We start from the raw sequence: 18,613 nt of genomic DNA on the forward strand, positions 1-18,613 counted from the left end.
TGTAGCACTCCTGATACTCTGTGACCAGCGTGACCAAACCCGTCTCTGTAGGGAGACACTCCTTCTATGGCCATTGTCCTATGCAGTTTGGATTCCTCTCTAGGAAACTCCAAGGTGCTCTTTCCAGTTCTGGAATCTGGCCACACCTTCTCCCATAAAGACCTACTTTTAGAGTGCCTGAGAAGAACGTCCTCCTTCAGAGGAGACCACTCGCTGTGCTTCTTTGTAAGCCACGGTGTTGTGTGTGTGTGTGTCTTCTCTAACAGATGGTGATCCTCCTGCAACTTGTGTCAGGGAGTGACTGTAGAATCCAAAATCACCCTGCCCCCAGTGAAGGCCATTGGGAATGAGGCAAGGTCAGAGCGGTGACTCACACACAGAAGCAGTGGGCAGACTCCTTGGGGAGTGGCTAGTTCTGTAGTAGAGGTGGGGAAACCTTGGCCTTATTACATGCTTCAGGCATCAATATCTCCCATTCTCTCCCGTTCTTTCTATCTGTCTTGCAGTGATTTAGCTGTCAACATGTGGGGTGAGAGAGGCTGGCAGGTTGGCTTACATGTGAGGCCCAACTCCAGAGCACAACAATTGGAGTGCTGTGGCACCCATGATCTGGCCCATTCACACCCAACACTGATTATTTATCCCTAGTGAGCCTGATGGGGAAAGGGTCAAGGCCAGGTCAGGGAATCATTCAGAGACACAGCAGGCCTCCTCCTTTGTAGCCACTGGGCAGTTCTCTCTGTCAGCTTTCTGAGAGGGGTCAAAAACAAGCCAGAAGAATCCACTGGCTATGTTTCGGCCAAGTCTCTCTCCCTCCCTCCCTCCCTCCCTCCCTCCCTCTCTCTCTCTCTCTCTCTCTCTCTCTCTCTCTCTCTCTCTCTCTCTCTCTCTCTCAGATGTGGCAAGCCCAAGCCTCCTAATCATGTAACTCAGCAGTGTCCCTCCTCTGATTTTGTTTGTTTCTAACACACACCTCCCAATCTTCAGTCCTTGGAGCTCTTTACTAAATTGAATCGATTTCCTTTGAGCAGTGAGCTGAGTTTTATTTAAGGGCAATTAGGCAGGAGGGGAGAGGCGGCTTCGGCTTGATGACACGATCCCTGCCAACTCCTGGGGGAGGGTGGAGGGTCAAAACAGGCGCAAAGAGGGAGATCTGCGTACGCTGGCTATTTTAAATAGCAAAAATGAAGCCTCAGGGGTACGTTTTTGTGCACTGAAATACCCAGGTGGGGTGGGGTGGGGTGTGTGTGTGTGTGGGGGGGTTAACCTGCTCCTTTTGCACCACTTTTCAGATCTAAATCATCCCCCAAGGATCCTGTGAGCACCTGCAGTGCCCAAAAAATTAGATTGCATGTGACAGATACCTCTATTTTTCCATTGGGTTGGGGGACTATTGGCAGCATTGGGGCACTTTAAATTGGGGAAATTTCATGGGGGAGTGGGGGTAGTTTAGATAGGGGGAAAGAGTAGCTCCCCTTGTTCTCCCAGTGCCGCTGCTCTGATCAGATCAATCAATCAATCAATCAATTAATTTGTATACCACCCTTCATCCGAAGATCACAAGACAATTCACAAAATAAAAACACAAGATACATAATAAAAACAAGAACAAACCAAACTCAACCAATAACCCCACTCCCACTAAACACAACTCCCTCTTGCACAGACACAGTATTAAAAGCAGAACTGCATATGACTGCCTCAACAGCAACATGAACACAAATCTTCAGGAATGCAAAATTCAAAGGATGCCTGGAGGCTTCCCAAGTTTCTACTGGGGCTCTTCAGTTTCCTTTCTGCCCTCCTCTCCACCTGTGCTGGTATTTATAAACTTTTTCCCCAGGGTGTCTCACCTCTCAGCTTTTTGAGCGGACTGTGAGTAGCTCCAGTGCATGTACATGCACACATGTGTATGAGAAGCTTGGTCTTTCCAAAGCAAGATCTCTCCCATGCCAGAAAGGCAAACCGAGAGAGAGGTCAGAGAGATGCCCTCTGAAGTTCCACAAGGATGTTTGATGGACAGCTGACATTCCAATCTGCCCTCACTGGCTTCCTTGTCCAGCTTGTCTCCACACCAGAGCAGGAGGGTCGAGGTCAGTGCAAGAGGTGATGCTTGCCCAGAACCTTTGTGTCAGTGAGGGATGGCAGAGACATGGAATGATGGGAGAATGGACTTAAGGTTGGTAAAGAGACGGTGGCACATTTGAACTGCATCTGCCCATGTAAAATTGAGGCATGCCACATGTTGCTGCCGACTTCATGTGGTTTTAAAAATGTTAACTATATAGTTACCATTGCTTTTGAGGAACGTTTTGGTAGGATTGAATTAAATCTTAGCAACTTTGGGGGGAATTTTCAGACTGGAAATTGAAATTGGAAACCATTTGGCACAGCCCTTCGGACATCACTTGCCTGGAGACAAAGCCAGGAACAAGGTGATGGGACTGTGACTATTTCACTCTGTTGTAATACACAGTTACTGACTTACACTTGCATGCATGCAAGGGTTAACTTGAGCTCAGGTTGCCAGTGAGGGGTGGTGGAGCATCTTAACGGGCTTCCTGCAGCCTTTTGTTTCCTCCCTCCCATTCTCTCTCTCTCTCTCTCTCTCTCTCTCTCTCTCTCTCTCTCTCTCTCTCTCTCTCTCCCTCCCTCCCTCCCTCCCTCTCCCTCTCTCCCTCTCTCTCCCTCTCTCCCTCCATGCTTCCTGGAACCCTCTCTCCATGCTTCCTGGAACAAGGAAGGAGCCACGTGGCTATGGCTTCCAACAGCAAGAAAAACCAGGTGAACTGAATCTCCCCCAAAGGGAGATTTTAAAGCATGCATCTTTGCTAAGCTAAAGACTGCATGATGCTTTTGGTAAGGAAACAAAGTTGTTTTTCTTTTTAAGTCATTTGGAAGCTTTTTTCATTTTCACTTTACAGTACTGCCAATGGATGGAAACTTGTTTGCTGTTACTTCTTGAAGCTCTTTAAGTAAAACATTCACTTATTTGCAAAGCTAAGTGCCTGTGATTTATTTTAGCTGATGTATTTTCATGGGGAATGTTTGTTTAAAGTTAGATTAGGGCAGATGTAAATCTAACAAAGTTTTAATGTGCCTGGAGTAATCACCATTGTGCTAACTCTGCTAAGAAGAATCTCTTTTCCAAACCCCTCTCTCCAACACACTCTGTGCTTTCCTGAACATTGTAGTTGAATTTGTATGGCATTTTGCCTGCATTTAGCTTAATCCAAGGTTTACCAGAGTTTGGCCCTAGAAGTTCTTTTCAGTGCCAAGTTGCATTCCCGGGATGCAGGGTGAGAATGGGAAAATAAAATAAAACAGAAACCTCTTTCATGGGGGGAAGAAAACTTTTGGGAAATTGAAGGACAGGGTTTGGCACATTACTAATCCAAATGGTGGAAGGAGAGGCTGGTATAGGGGGAGCCCTACTGGCAGGCTGTGATTTCCATGTATCCTCCTCCTTGTGAGCTGCCCAGAACCATCTAGCTGGCTGCTGGATCTGACCCAGCAGGACTCTTCTTCTGAGTGGTGTGTGTGGAAAGGGGAAGCCGGTGAGGACTGGACTGATCCCCCCACAGCCCCCTTCCCACCTCTTTTCTGCTTGAGCTTTGCACATGTTAGAAGGCAGGTGAAGACGTCTGTCTTGCTGCAACATGCTGATGAGTTTGATCTCTTCCTTACAAGGTCTCCCCTGCCTGCCTGCCTTTGTGTGTGCACAAACAGCCTTTCTCAAGGATTCTGGGAGTGATGAAGAAGAATGCAGGCCTGGGAGGTGTGTGGGCTGAGAGTGGGGACACATACAGCTGACAGGTTCCTTTTATCGCCCCCTTTAAATGACTGTTTCACTAACTGATGTTTAATTATCTCGCAGAGGCTTGTTAATGGGATTTCAGTGGCCTTGAGTTGCTTGCAATTCAAAGGCTTCTAAATGTGCGATTATCACTCTTGTATGAGGCATAAAAAGCAGCTGCCTCTCCTTGCTGCTGTTGCCACCATCGAAAAAAATGGTTGTTGTTTGGATGGGCCTGGCTGTAACTTACAATTGCTACAGATGAGATGAGGATTTGGGGTGGTTTCTTTCTGTGGGTTAAACCACAGAGCCTAGGGCTTGCTGATCAGAAGGTCGGCGGTTCGAATCCCTGCGATGGGGTGAGCTCCCGTTGCTCGGTCCCAGCTCCTGCCCAACCTAGCAGTTCGAAAGCACATCAAAGTGCAAGTAGATAAATAGGTACCACTCCAAGTGGGAAGGTAAACGGCGTTTCCATGTGCTGCTCTGGTTCGCCAGAAGCGGCTTTGTCATGCTGGCCATATGACCTGGAAGCTGTACGCCGGCTCCTTCAGCCAATAATGCGAGATGAGCGCTGCAACCCCAGAGTCGGTCACGACTGGACCTAATGGTCAGAAATTGATAGCCTTATCCTTCAATCCTCATTTAGTCAAATCCTCATTTAAAGTCATCAAAGCTGGTGGCTATCATTGCCTCCTGTGGGAGTGAGTTCCATAGTTAAAGTAGGAATGGATTTAGACACTAGGAGAGGATATATTGTTTAGTTATTATCCATCCTTGCTCACGTTAGTGAGATCAGCAGAGTAGTATCATTTGCAGCTTAAAGCTAAGCCAAGGTTGATTTAACCTTCTAGAAACAATAATCCAGGATGCTTTAAGGCAGACTGAATTTTCCTGGTATTGCAATCACACACACATTGTTTTGGGAAGAAATAAAAGTAGTATTTAATTACATACTCTAGATCTTGAAGCAGCAATTACAGTAGCAGAATACAAGCAGGTTTATAGCTACTATCTAAGTTACGAAAGTACAAAATCTAAGTTCAAAAATGGTGTCTGAGCTGCAGAGTTCAGACATGCATGTGTGGCCAGCTTGGAAGCATGATGAAGAAAGAAAAAGATGCCCAGGCAGGAAGGATGTGGTGTTACAGCTTCCTGCCAAGGCAGACAAAGGAAGTGATCTCACAGAATATTCTCTAGCAAATTTTACAGGAAAGCTCTGTGAACCTCAGCTCCTTCATGTGCCCATCTGGCAAAGCATGAATTGTTGGTTTTGACTGCAATAATGTCCCACAGTTAACAACACACCATGTGAAGAAGTACTTCCTTTCATCTGTCCCAAATCTTCTGACATTCAGCTTTATTTGAACTTTACAAGTTTTGGTGTAATGAGAGAAGGGAAAAAAGCTTTTTTCTATCCGCATTCTCCATGCCATGCAGAATTTTATAAACTTCTACCACAGTGCCAGGAAGAGGGGGCTGGGGGAGAACCATAGCTCAACGGCAGAGGACCTGATCTGCATGCTGAAGGTCCCAGGTTCAAATCCCCAACAGCATGTCTCATTAGAAAGGAACAGGGAGCAGGTGATGATGGGAAAGGTCAGCTTCCAGTCAGAGTAGACAAGCCTGGCTTTGACGGACCTGTAAGGTGGCTCCCTTTGTTCCTAACTTAAGCTGACCAAAACACCCAGGTCTCTGCCCCAGGGAGCTGATCATCTAAATCTGGCAGTGGAGGGAACAGGAGAGAAAGGAAGGACGCATGGAAGCCTTGACTAGCTGGTATGTGGGGATACCCAGAGGCCTCTAACTGTAAGGTCTGTCTCAGTGGAGAGGCCTTCAGAATGTGGCAGAAGCCATGAATTTTTTGTGCTCCTTTCAATATGTGCCGCAGATTTTTAAAAGCAGGTGTAGGTGCAAAGAACAAGGTGCACTTGGAGCAAGAGGCAGGCAGCGGTAGCAATGTTAGCTTTGCCCTCCAGGGGGCACCATGATGGGAATTACCCCTGCCAAGAGTGTCAGGTTCCCACTAGGGGACACTGCCATGCAAACACAGAAGTGGTCTGTTTGATAATACTGTTTTGAACACTGCAGAATATTAGGATGCAACAGCTGGCCTTCTTCCTTACCCCCCCTTCCTTTTGCCACTTGTCCTCTCAAGTTTCCTTTCACAAGCTGAAACACTGTCAAAACCACTGTCTTTGTGAGTTGGTTCTCTCCCAGGGGACTCCCCCCTCCCTTTGAAGAGGCTTCTCTGCTGATTTAACAGTAATTCTTTGTTTGCATTTTTCCTGAACTGCTCAACCATGGCTCTCCAAACATTTTGCTGATGTTAATTAAGCCTCATGGCACCCCACTCCGTGAGGCCAGGTAAGGCTGACTGCCACAGCGGACCTGGATTCTCAAGGTTACTTGGAGCACTGGGCTGGGGACAAAGCTTGGAAGGAGAGCCTTGTGGCATCTTGAGCTTCAGCAGCTCTGGCCCATGTTAAGAGTCCACCCTCGCTTGGAGCAAGGAGAACAGCATCATCATCATCATCATTATAATTGTTGTTAGTATTGCATGATTTTCCCCTTTTGAAATGGTCCTGTGGTCTAAGATTTCAAGGCAGCCTTACAATATATTCTTATACCAACCCCATTCTCTAAGTGGCAAGAGAGTCAGAGAATCAAAAAGTTGGAAGGGACCATGACCAGGAGTTTTTGCACTTTCCCAGGGTTCAGGTTTTTGGAATGAAGGGCAATGGAGACTGTGGTGTCTTTAGAATATATGGTTTTATTTACACATAACTACAACCTGAGCATGGGATGGAGGGGGGGGGGGTCCAAAGCATGAATGTTTCAACAGCTCTTGCCTCTCCATTGGGTTTTTGGGGAAGCCCCCGGCCACAGCTTTTTGTGTTGATGCAGACAGATTTTGCTCAGTACAAATGAAGAAACAACCAATATGCTATTCCTGTATATGAAGAAACAGAACACTCTTGTGGGGCATTAGAACTATTCTTGCAGGCATTGTCTCCTATCCTATCTATGTGAAACATATGTTTGTGATTTTTTGTCAAGGTAAAAAGTAAAGGTAAAGGATCCCTGCTCTCTCTCTCTCTCTCTGTGTGTTTGTGATTACTCCTTGGTGAGGGGTATTTCACATATGCTCAAAACCACCCTTTTCTTCACAATTCCTGAAGGCCTTCCTAGCTGAGACCTAGCACTAAAATTAGGTTCTGGGGCTAAGCCCTGGTGGTGCTGACCCCAATGAAGCCCTGCTCTGCCCCAGTGCCAGAGACACTGCTAGGAGGAGGCACCCTTGGTTTTTTATGCAGGGACTTTAATGCTGCAGTGGGGATGGAGGAAGAGAAGGGGACCAGAGGGAGGGGGAAGGTGGCAATTGGCTTTGTGTTGCCTGTGGAATGTGCCCACCAGACTGTTCACTGCCAGGGCATAATTGTCTGAGAAACGCTTGAAATCTCCGCTTAATAAGCCAGCAATCTGCCAAAGTAATTAGTATTTACATGTTAGTCTGGTGTATTCTATGAATAGTTAATGGGCCGGGTGCCCATCAAGAGACCCCCTCAGAGCCTCCACAATGCTGACACAAACATATGAATATTCATGCTGAGGGAACCCAAGTGCTTGAGCAGAGAAGGAGATTGACAGGTGTCAGTCTCTCTCCACTGGGGCATGGAGGTTGGCACAAGGGACTTTGTCCCAGGGTTATTTTAGGTGTGTTTGGATTGACCCAGAACACTATCCATAAAATCCTCAGCCTGACATGCAAATGTTGATGTGGAGTGTCTGATGGATGGTGCCTAACCAAGGCTGGGCTTGGACCAGTCTTCTGTACATCAGAAATAGGTGATAATTTCTGATGTCCAGACGGAGCTCCAGAGCAGGGTTTTCAAGAGGAGGCATGCAAACTAAGCTTCAAATCCCCATTGGGTCATGTTGCTGACTGGGTGGCCTTGAGCTAGTCACCAAAGCTCAGCCTAACCTTCCCCAAAGGGTTGTTGTATGGGAAAAAATGGTGAAGAGCAATTTGGAGGAAAAGTAGGATAGAAAAGTAACGGAAGGAAGGAAGGAAGGAAGGAAAAGATCTTTCTGATGTCTCTGAGTATCCCACGCAAAGTGGGAATGATGTTGGGACAGCTGTTTCACTTGCCAAGAGAATGGCAGAGCTTTCTGCTCTATGTAGTCAATCTCTCCTTGAGTGCGGAGTAGTAATGTGAAGGAAAGGGTGCCTCTGAGCAGATGCAGGGTGCTTGGTTGCTCACCATCAAGTGGAAATGTTTGGTGTCTAAGCCCAGGTGCACCCTGACTCCAATGGGGCCTTGGAGCCCCCTGTTTCTAGCATCTCACACAGGCAGGAAAGAGCCCATTTCCCATTGGACCCGGCCCTTCAGCTGTGGGTCTCAGAATTATAGGGAGTGTCTGACCCTGAGGAAACGGGTGGGGCCCATGACCTCCGTGGGTGGATCTGGTGGCCCTCTTTACCCACGCTTTCCTGCTCCTTTTCTTTCTGTCCTGGAGATTATTTGAAGCCTGACATCCCGGAAATAAATGGGAAATTACAGGCCTATTGACTGCTTCTGAGATGGAGCAGACAGCTCCTTTATTAAGGCAAAGCCGGCTGATGGATTCCTTGTCTTTGCACTGGGGGCCTGCTGCCTGCTGCCCTTGTGAACCTGATGGGACGTGCTCAACACCTTGCACCCTCCCCTTTCCCCATTTGCAGCTGGAATTATTGTCCATTGATTTCCTGGCTCTCATTTTTAATGGGCATTGATGCTTCAGGCCACAGGATAGTGGGTTGATTACTGGTGTGTGAGGGGCTGTTTATGCTCCCAGCACCTCCAAGTTGCAGGAAGCTGAGAAGTTTCTGGTGCTCCGGTATAAGAGGTGACACCAGGGCCGGCCCTACGGCTAGGCTGGGTGGCGCAGGGCGCCCGGGCGCCCGCCCACCCGCCGTGGAGCTGCGCCCGCCGGCCCGGCCGCGCAACTCCGGCTGCCCGCCGCGCTGGGAAACGGGGCAGGGCGGGGCGGGGGCGCCGGAGGGATCCGTCACGCCAGGGCGCCAAATATACTTAAGACGGCCCTGGGTGACACATGTGCCTGGGTACAGAAGCTGGGGCAAGCTTTTTCAGCCATGGATTGTTTCAACTGGGGAGGACAGCAGATCTAGAGGCTTTATAGCAGACAGTGCCACTAGATTGGTTCACTTGTACCAGCTGATTCCTAGGACCAGGAGGATTCTGGGATGTCTTGCTAGTGTGGTAACTCAGAACCAGAAGGCTCCTGGGTAGACAGACTCACTACACCTGCTGCCACAGGGAGGCAGGATGAGTAATAGGTAAGGGGGCTGATGCCCAGGTAGAAGGGAGTTAGAAGTCACAGTGGGTGATGCAACATGGGGCAAAGCCTCACCTTAGCTACGGGCTCACTAGGTGGTAAGGGGTACTCTTCTCCCTGATGATAATAATGCTATCCTGCTTTTGAGGGTATTTTAAAAATAATTGAGAATTTGTGAGTAACTCTGCAAACTTGAAATGCTCTTTATCAGTGGTTCCCAATTAGCTAAGTACTGCGGGCCCCTGTTTTTTTTTAAATCCAAGCCATGGACTCACCAACTTTTGAAATTGTTGATATCTCTATAGTAGTTTTTGTTATGTGAATGTTACCAAGGATTCCCTAGGTGGTTTACATGAACCCCCTGGGGTCTACAGACCACCAGTTGGGAACCACTGCTCTATATCATGGGTGGGAAGCCTCCCATTGACCTCCATTTCCCATCGTTCCTGACCAATGACCATTCTGCCTGGGGCTGATGGGAGTTGGAGTCCAACAACATCTAGAAGGCTGCAGTCTTGTCACATCTGCAAATTCTGATGGTAGATATTCTACAGCTGTTTTCTGGGTGTGCTCTTCTGTGAATACCAACTCTTTAGAACCAACATTTGATATCCAACACTTTTTGCACAGCGCTCAGTATTTGGCTTTGACAAGTTTGACAAGTGACATACAAGTGACATACAGTGATGTCTGACATGCAGCAATGGAAATCTGATGGTATCTGACAGCAAGCTGAGATGCTTTGCATTACTCTCATATATTTAGTGAGCAAAACATAAAAAAGATAGCAAATCCCAACATCAGTCTATAAATTTTGAAATTTTGAAATTCCCCGTGTCTCAAAGGTTTTTGAAATTTTAATTTCATCTCTGATAGGAGCAGCTGAGCATCACCTTTTCAATCACTCCTTAGGCCAGTTTGAGGACTAGCAGCATGCTCTGTTATGCAGCTCTTCCCCTTGTATTGTGTAGAAGAAGGGTCTCAAGAGGTACCTTGTCTTGAGGCACATCCTGGATTCCCACTGCCCAAGTTGCACCTCTTCCTTGTGATTGTCTGCCCCTCCCAACTGTGGGTGAGTTATCTGAGCTGGATCAATGTTGTTGTGAGGAACAAGAAGTTCATTGATCCTCAAGAATAATCCCCCCCTTAGAATGCAGCCAATTAAGTCCGTCTAATTAAAACAAACGGCCTAGTATGTTTCAATCTGAACAGCTCCCCTGAGAAGGTCAATGACATCCGGAAAATGACTGTGGGTTATTTGGAGGGGTGGGGTGGGGTGGAGTGGAGGCAGCACAGATATTTGTCTCTGCAGGAGCTGTGGAAGGGCTGTGTGTTCACATGAAAAAGAGCTGAGCTGTCTGTTTATCTCGAGTCTAGGGGGTGAATCTGGGTGAAGATTCTCAAAAGCTGCCTCTTATAACCTGGTGCCCTCCAGATGTTTTGAACTATAAGTCCCAGCAGTCCCAACCAACTGCACCAAAATTCAGTCCTGAAACCATTCAATCTGGCTTCGAACTTACAGCGACCCCTGAGAACTTGGAATGCGAGGGACTCATGAGCAATTCTGTGATGAATAATTTGGAGTGTGTGAGAACCCTTTCGGCACAAAAGGATCCTTGGAAGATTTCAAATACCCCCCCCTTATATTTTTAGTGCCCATTCAGTTCTCTTTGTCGCCCCCCCTGTGTCAGTAGCTTCAGTGTCATTTTAAAAACGTTGTTGTTGTTGTTGTTGTTTACCTTGGGTGTGTGTTAAACAAGAACTGTCCTAGACAATCAGGGTTGACCAGCATGTTTTTGTCACATTGCCAATCTATTGTGCCTCTGTAATGATGTCACTGGGGGCTAAAGGAACCCTTGTAAAATTGCTCCCTTTTTGAATTGGGTGGCAGTTGTGGGGAGAGAAAGGGAATACATCAACCCATTGCCCTTCCAACCCAAAATTATCTTGCTCAAGTCCAAGGAAAGATATCTGTATGCAAACCATGTGCTGTCAGAGAGGAACCAGTGGTTGTGAACCTCAACACACATGGGAGTGAGAATGATGTTCATCGGTACTACATTGTATCCAAGGGGGTGTGAATATGAATGTATCGGCCATAGGAACATAAGAAGAGCCCTGCTGGATCAGACCAAAGGCTCCTCTAGCCCAGCATCCTGCCTTTACAGTGGCCAACCAGATGCCTGTGGGAAACACACAAGTAGGACCTGACCCCCAGAACACTCTCCCCTCCTGCAGTTTCCTGCAACTGGTTTACAGAAGCATTATTGCCTCTGACCATGTAAGCAGGACATAGCCATCATGGCTAGTAGCCATAGAATCATAGCTTTCATAGGACCATAGAACTGTAGATTTTGAAGGTGCCCCATGAGTCATTTAGCCCAACCCCCAAAATGCAGGAATCTCAAGTAAAACATTCCGTGACGGATGACTATCCAACCTTTGCTTAAAAACCTTCAATGAAGGAGACTCCACAACTTCCTAAGGGAGTCTGTTCCACTGTCCCTGTGAGTATCCCCAGAATGTGGGCAGGACACACCTTGCTGCCTCAGACTGAGAACAAGATGGTGGCCTCACCTGAATGCAACCAGAGTAGTAGTTGACTCATAATTCAACGCTCGCAAGGAGACACATCATCTACTGCACCTGAGGGCACCATTTAGTTTTGGGTAGCAGGGCACCGGTGTACACAGCCCTTTTCCCAACACCCCACTGCTCCTGCCTGCCTCCCAGCATCTCCCTCCTGAGGCTTCCTCCTCACTCTGCCTAATGGTAGAGTCAGCCCTGACTGGGGGAGAGCAGGCACAGATCAAAGTGCAGACATCTCTTTAGTTCTTTTGCTGTGGTGGTGTTTTCATTGCCCACCCTTGCAGCCTACCCAGGAGCTTAAGCTGAGATTTCCTGACAATGGGTCAAGGCGTAACCCTCCCTCCTCAAATTTCCAAAGCATGTCCCTCCTTCCACAAACAGCCCAAAGATAGGTGTTCCTCTGCTCTGTCACAGAAAGCTTTGGTAAGCACTGATGTTCTCATGTTTATTTAAGATATTTGGCAAGTTTCAGCAGACATATTCAACAATGCACTGGATTCCTACTCGATACCCCTCCTTTCCACTCTAGCAACAGCTCACCAATTAAATATCCATCAACAGTGAGGAAAACAAACTTGCAGAGCTGTTAATGTGCCACATTAAAAAGTTAATAATACCATCCAGCACCTGCGGCAAGCCGCACGAATTAAGAGCAACGGCAATGTAATCCAGCAAATAGAAGAGTCGTGTAATTAACACTCATAAAATGACCGAGCAACAGCTCTTTGGTGTGCCTGTGTATACAAACATGTAGGTACACAGGAACTTCAAAAAAAACCTAGACCAATAAGCAGCTGTGTGGGGTTTAATAACATCTCAGCTGCACTGAGGGGGTGGACAATTCTTCTCATCTTCATATTGTGCTCTCTCCTGGAAATGGATTTCAGAATACCCTGTGAAGCAAATAAGGCAGGGACATAAGTTAGATCTATTGTGTCTCTGATTAGGAAGGTGCGAGCCACATTTAGAGCAGAGTATTCATGGAGGTGATGGTTCAAGAGGCCACCAACTAAGATTCTGACAACATCCCCAACCTGGTGCCCCAACCTAGTGCCTTCCAGATGTTTTCCCCTTTGAATCCCCTTACAGTGGTACCTCAGGTTACAGATGCTTCAGGTTACAGACGCTTCAGGTTACAGACTCTGCTTACCCAGAAATAGTACCTCGGGTTAAGAACTTTGCTTCAGGCTGAGAATAGAAATCATGTAGTGGCGGCATTGCGGCAGTGGGAGGCCCCATTAGCTAAAGTGGTACCTCAGGTTATGAACAGTTTCAGGTTAAGAATGGACCTCCAGAACGAATTAAGGTCTTAACCCGAGGTACCACTGTATTATTTACCTACTAGTCAATGCCAAGCTAATCATCACCTCGGGTTGGAAAGATGCTTCATTTATCATTTGGGAAAGATGAGAAACTTGCGCACTATCTCAAAGTCCTCAGGGATGTTGCCAAGCCAGAAGACTTTGCTGCATATAGTGGCAGAGCATCTGCCTTATATGCAGAAGGTCCCAATTTTTTTTAATCCCATGTGGTGGACTTGTTGTAAGGTAAAAGCTTACTGGGAAATGATATATAATGAGTTAAAGAAAATGTTTAAAAATACATTTGTGAAAAAATCAGAGCCATTTCCATTAGGTATAGTAGGGAATGAGATCCCAAAGAGAGATATAAAACTGTTTATGTATGCGACAAGAGCAGCAAGAACTCTTTTAGTCCAAAAATGGAAGCAACAGGAAATTCCATTGCTAGAAGAGTGGCAGACGAAGATGATGGATATGGCAGAATTGGCAAGGCTGACTGGAAAAATCCAAAACCAGCGTGATCAAGCTTTCCAAAAAGACTGGAGTAAATTTGTACAATATCTGAAGGACAATTGCAAACAATTAACAACACTAGCAGGGTTGTAAGGAAACTTGCCATGTTAAGGATTTGTACCTTTTTATATTTCTTTAAAAATTTGTGATTAGCAGAAGGAGTGAAACGTAAATGGGAAAGTGTATAAATGCTATGAAGTAATAATGAATTATGGAAACTGTCAGGGGTTTCTTGCGACTACTCTAGAGTAACGACGCTCCTCAGGTCACTTTTCCATAACGTGTTTATTGGTGCTGATATATACAGTGAAGCAGGTGCAGAAACATGTCTCCTTACTCCGATGCAGAATCCGGAAGTGCCCCTCGGCGCGAACGCCCCCAACATAAAAGGCGCGGGACACTGAATCTCCTCCCCTTTCGTCTTCTTCGTAATTCTGGAACCGGAGGAAAGGGTCTGCGTTCCATGTTTTCCCTCTCCCCCTTGTCCCCTTCTCTCTCCTCCCGTCTGTGGAGTCTGGGCTCTTTCATCCTGCCTGAGCCTGGGCACTCTCTCTCCGTGTCCTGACTTCTTTCCCCCGAGTCTGTGTTTCCTTCGCTACTCTGTGAGGAGCTACTCTTGATGTTAGGGGGAGGTGCTCTGTAGTCTCTCCCCCTTACAGAAACCATCCATGAGATGGGAGGGAGGGAAGTCGAAGCTCGATTGAGCAAATATGTAATGATAAGGATTTGTATAAATGTGATAAAATGGAAACCTAATAAATATTGTGTGTGTTTTTACCGTATATAGATATATATGCGCAGAAGGTCCCAAGTTCAATCCTCAATGGCATCTCCAGGTAGGGCTAGGAGAGAACCTTGCCTGAAACCCTGAAGAGCCACTGCAGTCAGTGGAGACAATATTGAGCTTGGGGGACTGGTGTTCTTGACTCCCAATAGGAAGCTTCTTCTGTTCCTTCCTGTACAACATCTCAGACCTTTTATTTTGCCTAAAAGTGAGCTTATTGGAGAGGCATGTCATTTCCTTTTGATGTCCTTGACCACTTGGCTTCTCTCCTTGGCCTGAACAGACTTTCATCCTCATGTTGTTCTCTGTATAATTTTCCTTTGTCCTTGTCATCTTGCCCTTGCCTCTGACCTGCTTCTCTTTTGTTCCCAGCCTTGATCTTTTCTTTGATCTTCCTTTTCAAATGGCTCATTCAGCGACTTGATGTATGTCAACTGCTGTTCATGTTTTTGTACCTGTTTTTCACTTAATTTTTTTTTAAAAAAACAAATAAAAAAGAAGTCCTGACTAGAGGTCGACTTCAACATGAAAGTCACAGCAATGTGTGGCTCACAGAGGTGAAGTTGTCAATTGCCTCCACCCCTCAAGTGTCTATTTTGCATCTGGCTGGCTGCCTCTTCCCTCAACCATAGTTTTTGCAGAGTTTTGCATGAGGTCTGGTTAGCAGAGCATGGAGTTGTAGTGAAGAAAACATAGTTTACTCATTTATTTTTGGCCAGGGAGGCTTACATCAAGAAAAACAGCTCAGCCTCTGCCCTCAGGCTTACAGGTATCTGAAGAAGTGTGCATGCACACGAAAGCTCATACCTATGACAAACTTAGTTGGTCTCTAAGGTGCTACTGGAAGGATTTTTTATTTTTATTTAGTCTTTAAAAAGATGAAGAAAAAAGGCACAAAAAGAAAATGGGACACGGAGGGAAGAGGAGAGGAGAGCAAGCAAACTCAGACATCCATCCCTAATGTTATCTGGTTCTTACAATAGGCTTTGGTGGGCCTGCAAGAAATAACCTGGTAACCTGTGATGTAGCTAGTACAGTGGTACCTTGGTTTATGATGACGATCCGTTCCGGGGAGCCGGCCGCTCCCCGAGTTTGTCGCTCGCCGAAGGCACACTTCTGCGTGTGTGCGAAGCACCGATAGACCGCTTCTGCACATGTGCTGTGCAGATCGCTTCTGCGCATCTGCGCGTGTGGAACCCGGATGTAAATATTTCCGGGTCCGCGGCGGTCGCTCTCCGAGTTCGTCGTAAATGGAGGTGGTCGCAAACCGAAGTTCCACTGTAGTTGTTGCCCAAGCATGTTGGGATGGGGGCACAGAGGGAAGCCTTTAGAGGCCCAGGGGGCACCTGCTGGCTTCTTGTCAGGCCAATGTGACAGTTAAGGTCCACAGGGGACCAGCTGATGCCATCACCAGAGGAGAGGGTTCTCCTTCTTCTTTCTAATAGAGGACTTGAAACTAAGGGCCTGGTGAGGGAGGACTCCACCCTCCAGCACAGTTGGCAAACAGCAGGAGTGAGTGGTTCAGTCAGAATGGAGAGTGGTGAAGGTTGATGTAAGTTGCAGTTCAACCACATCTGGGTGGCCATGAGACCATCACAATCCTGTCTCAAAACCTCCTGTCATTCAGGAAAAGAGGGCAGGTCCCAGGGGCACGTCCAGATTAATGTTAAACCATCTAATATTTATTTGGCACCTTGTAGACCTAACAAATGTATTGCTGCATTTATGGCTGATAGCTCACATTGTCAAATTCATGAAGTTCTGGTTACAGGTAGGTAGCCGTGTTGGTCTGGATCGAAGTAAAATAAAAAAATTCCTTCAGTAGCACCTTAAAGACCAACTAAGTTTTTATTTTGGTATGAGCTTTCGTGTGCATGCACACTTCTTCATCTGAAGAAGTGTGCATGCACACGAAAGCTCATACCAAAATAAAAACTTAGTTGGTCTTTAAGGTGCTACTGAAGGAATTTTTTTATTTAAATTCATGAAGTGTTCTTCATGGATATAAAAATATACACAGTGAATGTAGGGCAAAAGGTTAAGGAAATTCAAGATACCCCATTTCAAAAGGTGGAAACATTTTGCAGAGAAATGTCTCAGGCATTCTTTCCAGCTCCTTTTGTCGCTTTTGTGCTCCTGACCACACAATTGTTTCTCTTTGCCTGTGTGTGCAGGCATGTGTGCACATATATAACTGCAAATCAAGGCCAATGTTTCACGCACCTGAAGAAGCTGCCTCTAGTGCATATATGTTTCTGCCACAATAGGAACATAGGAAGCTGCCTTATACAGAGTCAGACAAATCCTCCATCCAGTACAGCATTGTCCATTCTGACTGGCAGTGGCTCTCCAGGGTTTCAGGCAGGGTTCTCTCCCAGCCCCAAGAGGGATTGAACCCTGGACCTTCTGCATGTAAAGCAAATCCACTACCACTGAGCTATGGCCCTTCCCACAAATGTGCCCAGTCGGTAAGCCATAAAACCCTTTCTGGGTTTTGCTGCAACAGGCCCACCCCTCTAGGATTTGACACATGCCAAAATTGCTGCCTCCAAGAAACTGAAAGTATTCAGAGGATTTTTCTCTCCAGCCTTTCTTTGGGCAAGAAGCCACTAAACTCACCAGCTGTCATCTCGGTCTCCCTGTCCCTCTTCCGTCCCTGTTCTGTCCCCTCTTTTCCCTACCTTGTATTGATTTGATGTATTAAGCCTTTCAATTATTTTGCCGTTTGAAGCCCAAGTCAATAAACTCTAAAGCTATCCAGCAGGATGACCTTTTCCAGGGGCCTTTGCCTTCAGTGGAAGAAAACTGCATTTCTATTGACCAGTGTGCAGCCTTCAAATATCATTCTGTGACCTGTCTCCCTGGCTTGTGAAATATTTGCCCTAGGGGGGAGGAAAGCAAAGGGCTGCTACCCGCCAGCCCTTTCCTCCCCACTTGAGCCACAGAAATAAAATTGCCATCTTTTCTTCCAACAGAGCACCTCTTCTTGAGGCCAGCCAGTCTCTTGGCTCTGTGAGAATGGGAGAGCAATATCAGCCTACCTTATTGGGGTGTTGTAAGACAGGCTGGGGAACTAGAAGTCCTGGGGGCCAAATACGCCTCTATTCAGCTTTGTGGGGGCTCTCACTAGGCCACACCCTTCCTTGGGCCACACCCCTCACTGACGCCTTCTTTGTTGCACAACTCCTCAAGCACTTTTGTTTGGCTGAGATGAGCCATTGACCTGCCTTTTGTTGCCGGTGGATGGAGGTCTGAATATGTGTGGAAAACTGGCTTTTGTGTGACTGAAATGTGACTCCAGTCCCTAGTGATCCCTCCACCACATCCAAAGTCTTGGATAGGTGAGTATATCAGCTTCTAGGCTGGTATACTCCACTGCCCCATTCCAGGGGCATGCCCAGAGAAGGAGGAGTTTGGGGAGATGATGGTTCTAAAGCCTTCCCTGACCCACCCTGATATCGCCTGGGATGATGTCAACACATTTCAAGGCAAATCTATCAAATTTGCATTTCCCAAAACAATGGGAACTGAAATACAGACATCCTTCAAAATTCACACTTACCCAAACTTTGTGGTGTGCTTCTCCAACCAACCAATGTTTCCAAAAGTGCATATATTACAGAAAAGTGTGCCTATAAGTTAATACACACCAGGAACATTTAAAAACTGAGTCTCACAAACAGGGGCAGAAATATGCAGAACTGAATTTAAGTTTGGAAAAATGAGAAACAGAGAGAAGTGAAATCCTTCCACCCCCAGGTGATGTTCTGATGTACACAATATGCAAACAGTATTTGGCAAATATTAGGGTTATTACAGCAAACCAGTGGGATCACCTGGGATCTTTCCTTTCTCCTCCCAGCCTCTCATCCTGGCATACCAGCATTTCCCGGTCTCTCACCCAGGGTTCTCAATCAACCCTCTTTCTCCCCCATGAGTTTACAATCTCTGGACCCTAATAAAGGCCCAGGCATAGGATTGGAAAGAAATAAGAGAAAGGAGAAAAACAAAGAATTGATCCACTTTGTCAATTTTTGACGAAAGCTGAAGTCCAGTTTCACAGTCCTCCTGTTTTGCAAGCAGCTTCTGCTTTTTGCTTTTGGGTCACCAAGGGCTGAGAAAGGAGAAGGGGGGGGGGAGAGGGAGGGACAGAGCTCATGCTGAAGTCACTGTCAGACTCCTGAAGATGCCCAGATGCTCCTGCATGTCACTATCGATCGCCCTGCCCCCGACAGTTTGCTCCAGCGGAATCTCAGTCCCACACCACTAATTGGGGGAGACAGGCCTGTTTTT

The 18,613-nt window shown here is 46.7% G+C and overlaps 1 long non-coding RNA gene across 2 annotated transcripts in view; it reads left to right on the forward strand.

The window, feature by feature from the left end:
• The first annotated feature begins 2,721 nt into the window (after positions 1-2,721).
• LOC148685350 (uncharacterized) overlaps positions 2,722-18,613 on the forward strand; it is a 44,014-nt gene continuing 28,122 nt past the window's right edge. For both annotated transcript variants that reach the window (XR_015950382.1, XR_015950381.1), the window contains exon 1: positions 2,722-2,859. This is a non-coding gene — a long non-coding RNA (uncharacterized LOC148685350). The remainder of the gene's footprint in view (positions 2,860-18,613) is intronic.

This window comes from Zootoca vivipara, chromosome 6 (genome assembly GCF_965207765.1).
Source record: "Zootoca vivipara chromosome 6, rZooViv2.hap1.1, whole genome shotgun sequence".
NCBI classification, from domain to species: Eukaryota; Metazoa; Chordata; class Lepidosauria; order Squamata; family Lacertidae; genus Zootoca; species Zootoca vivipara.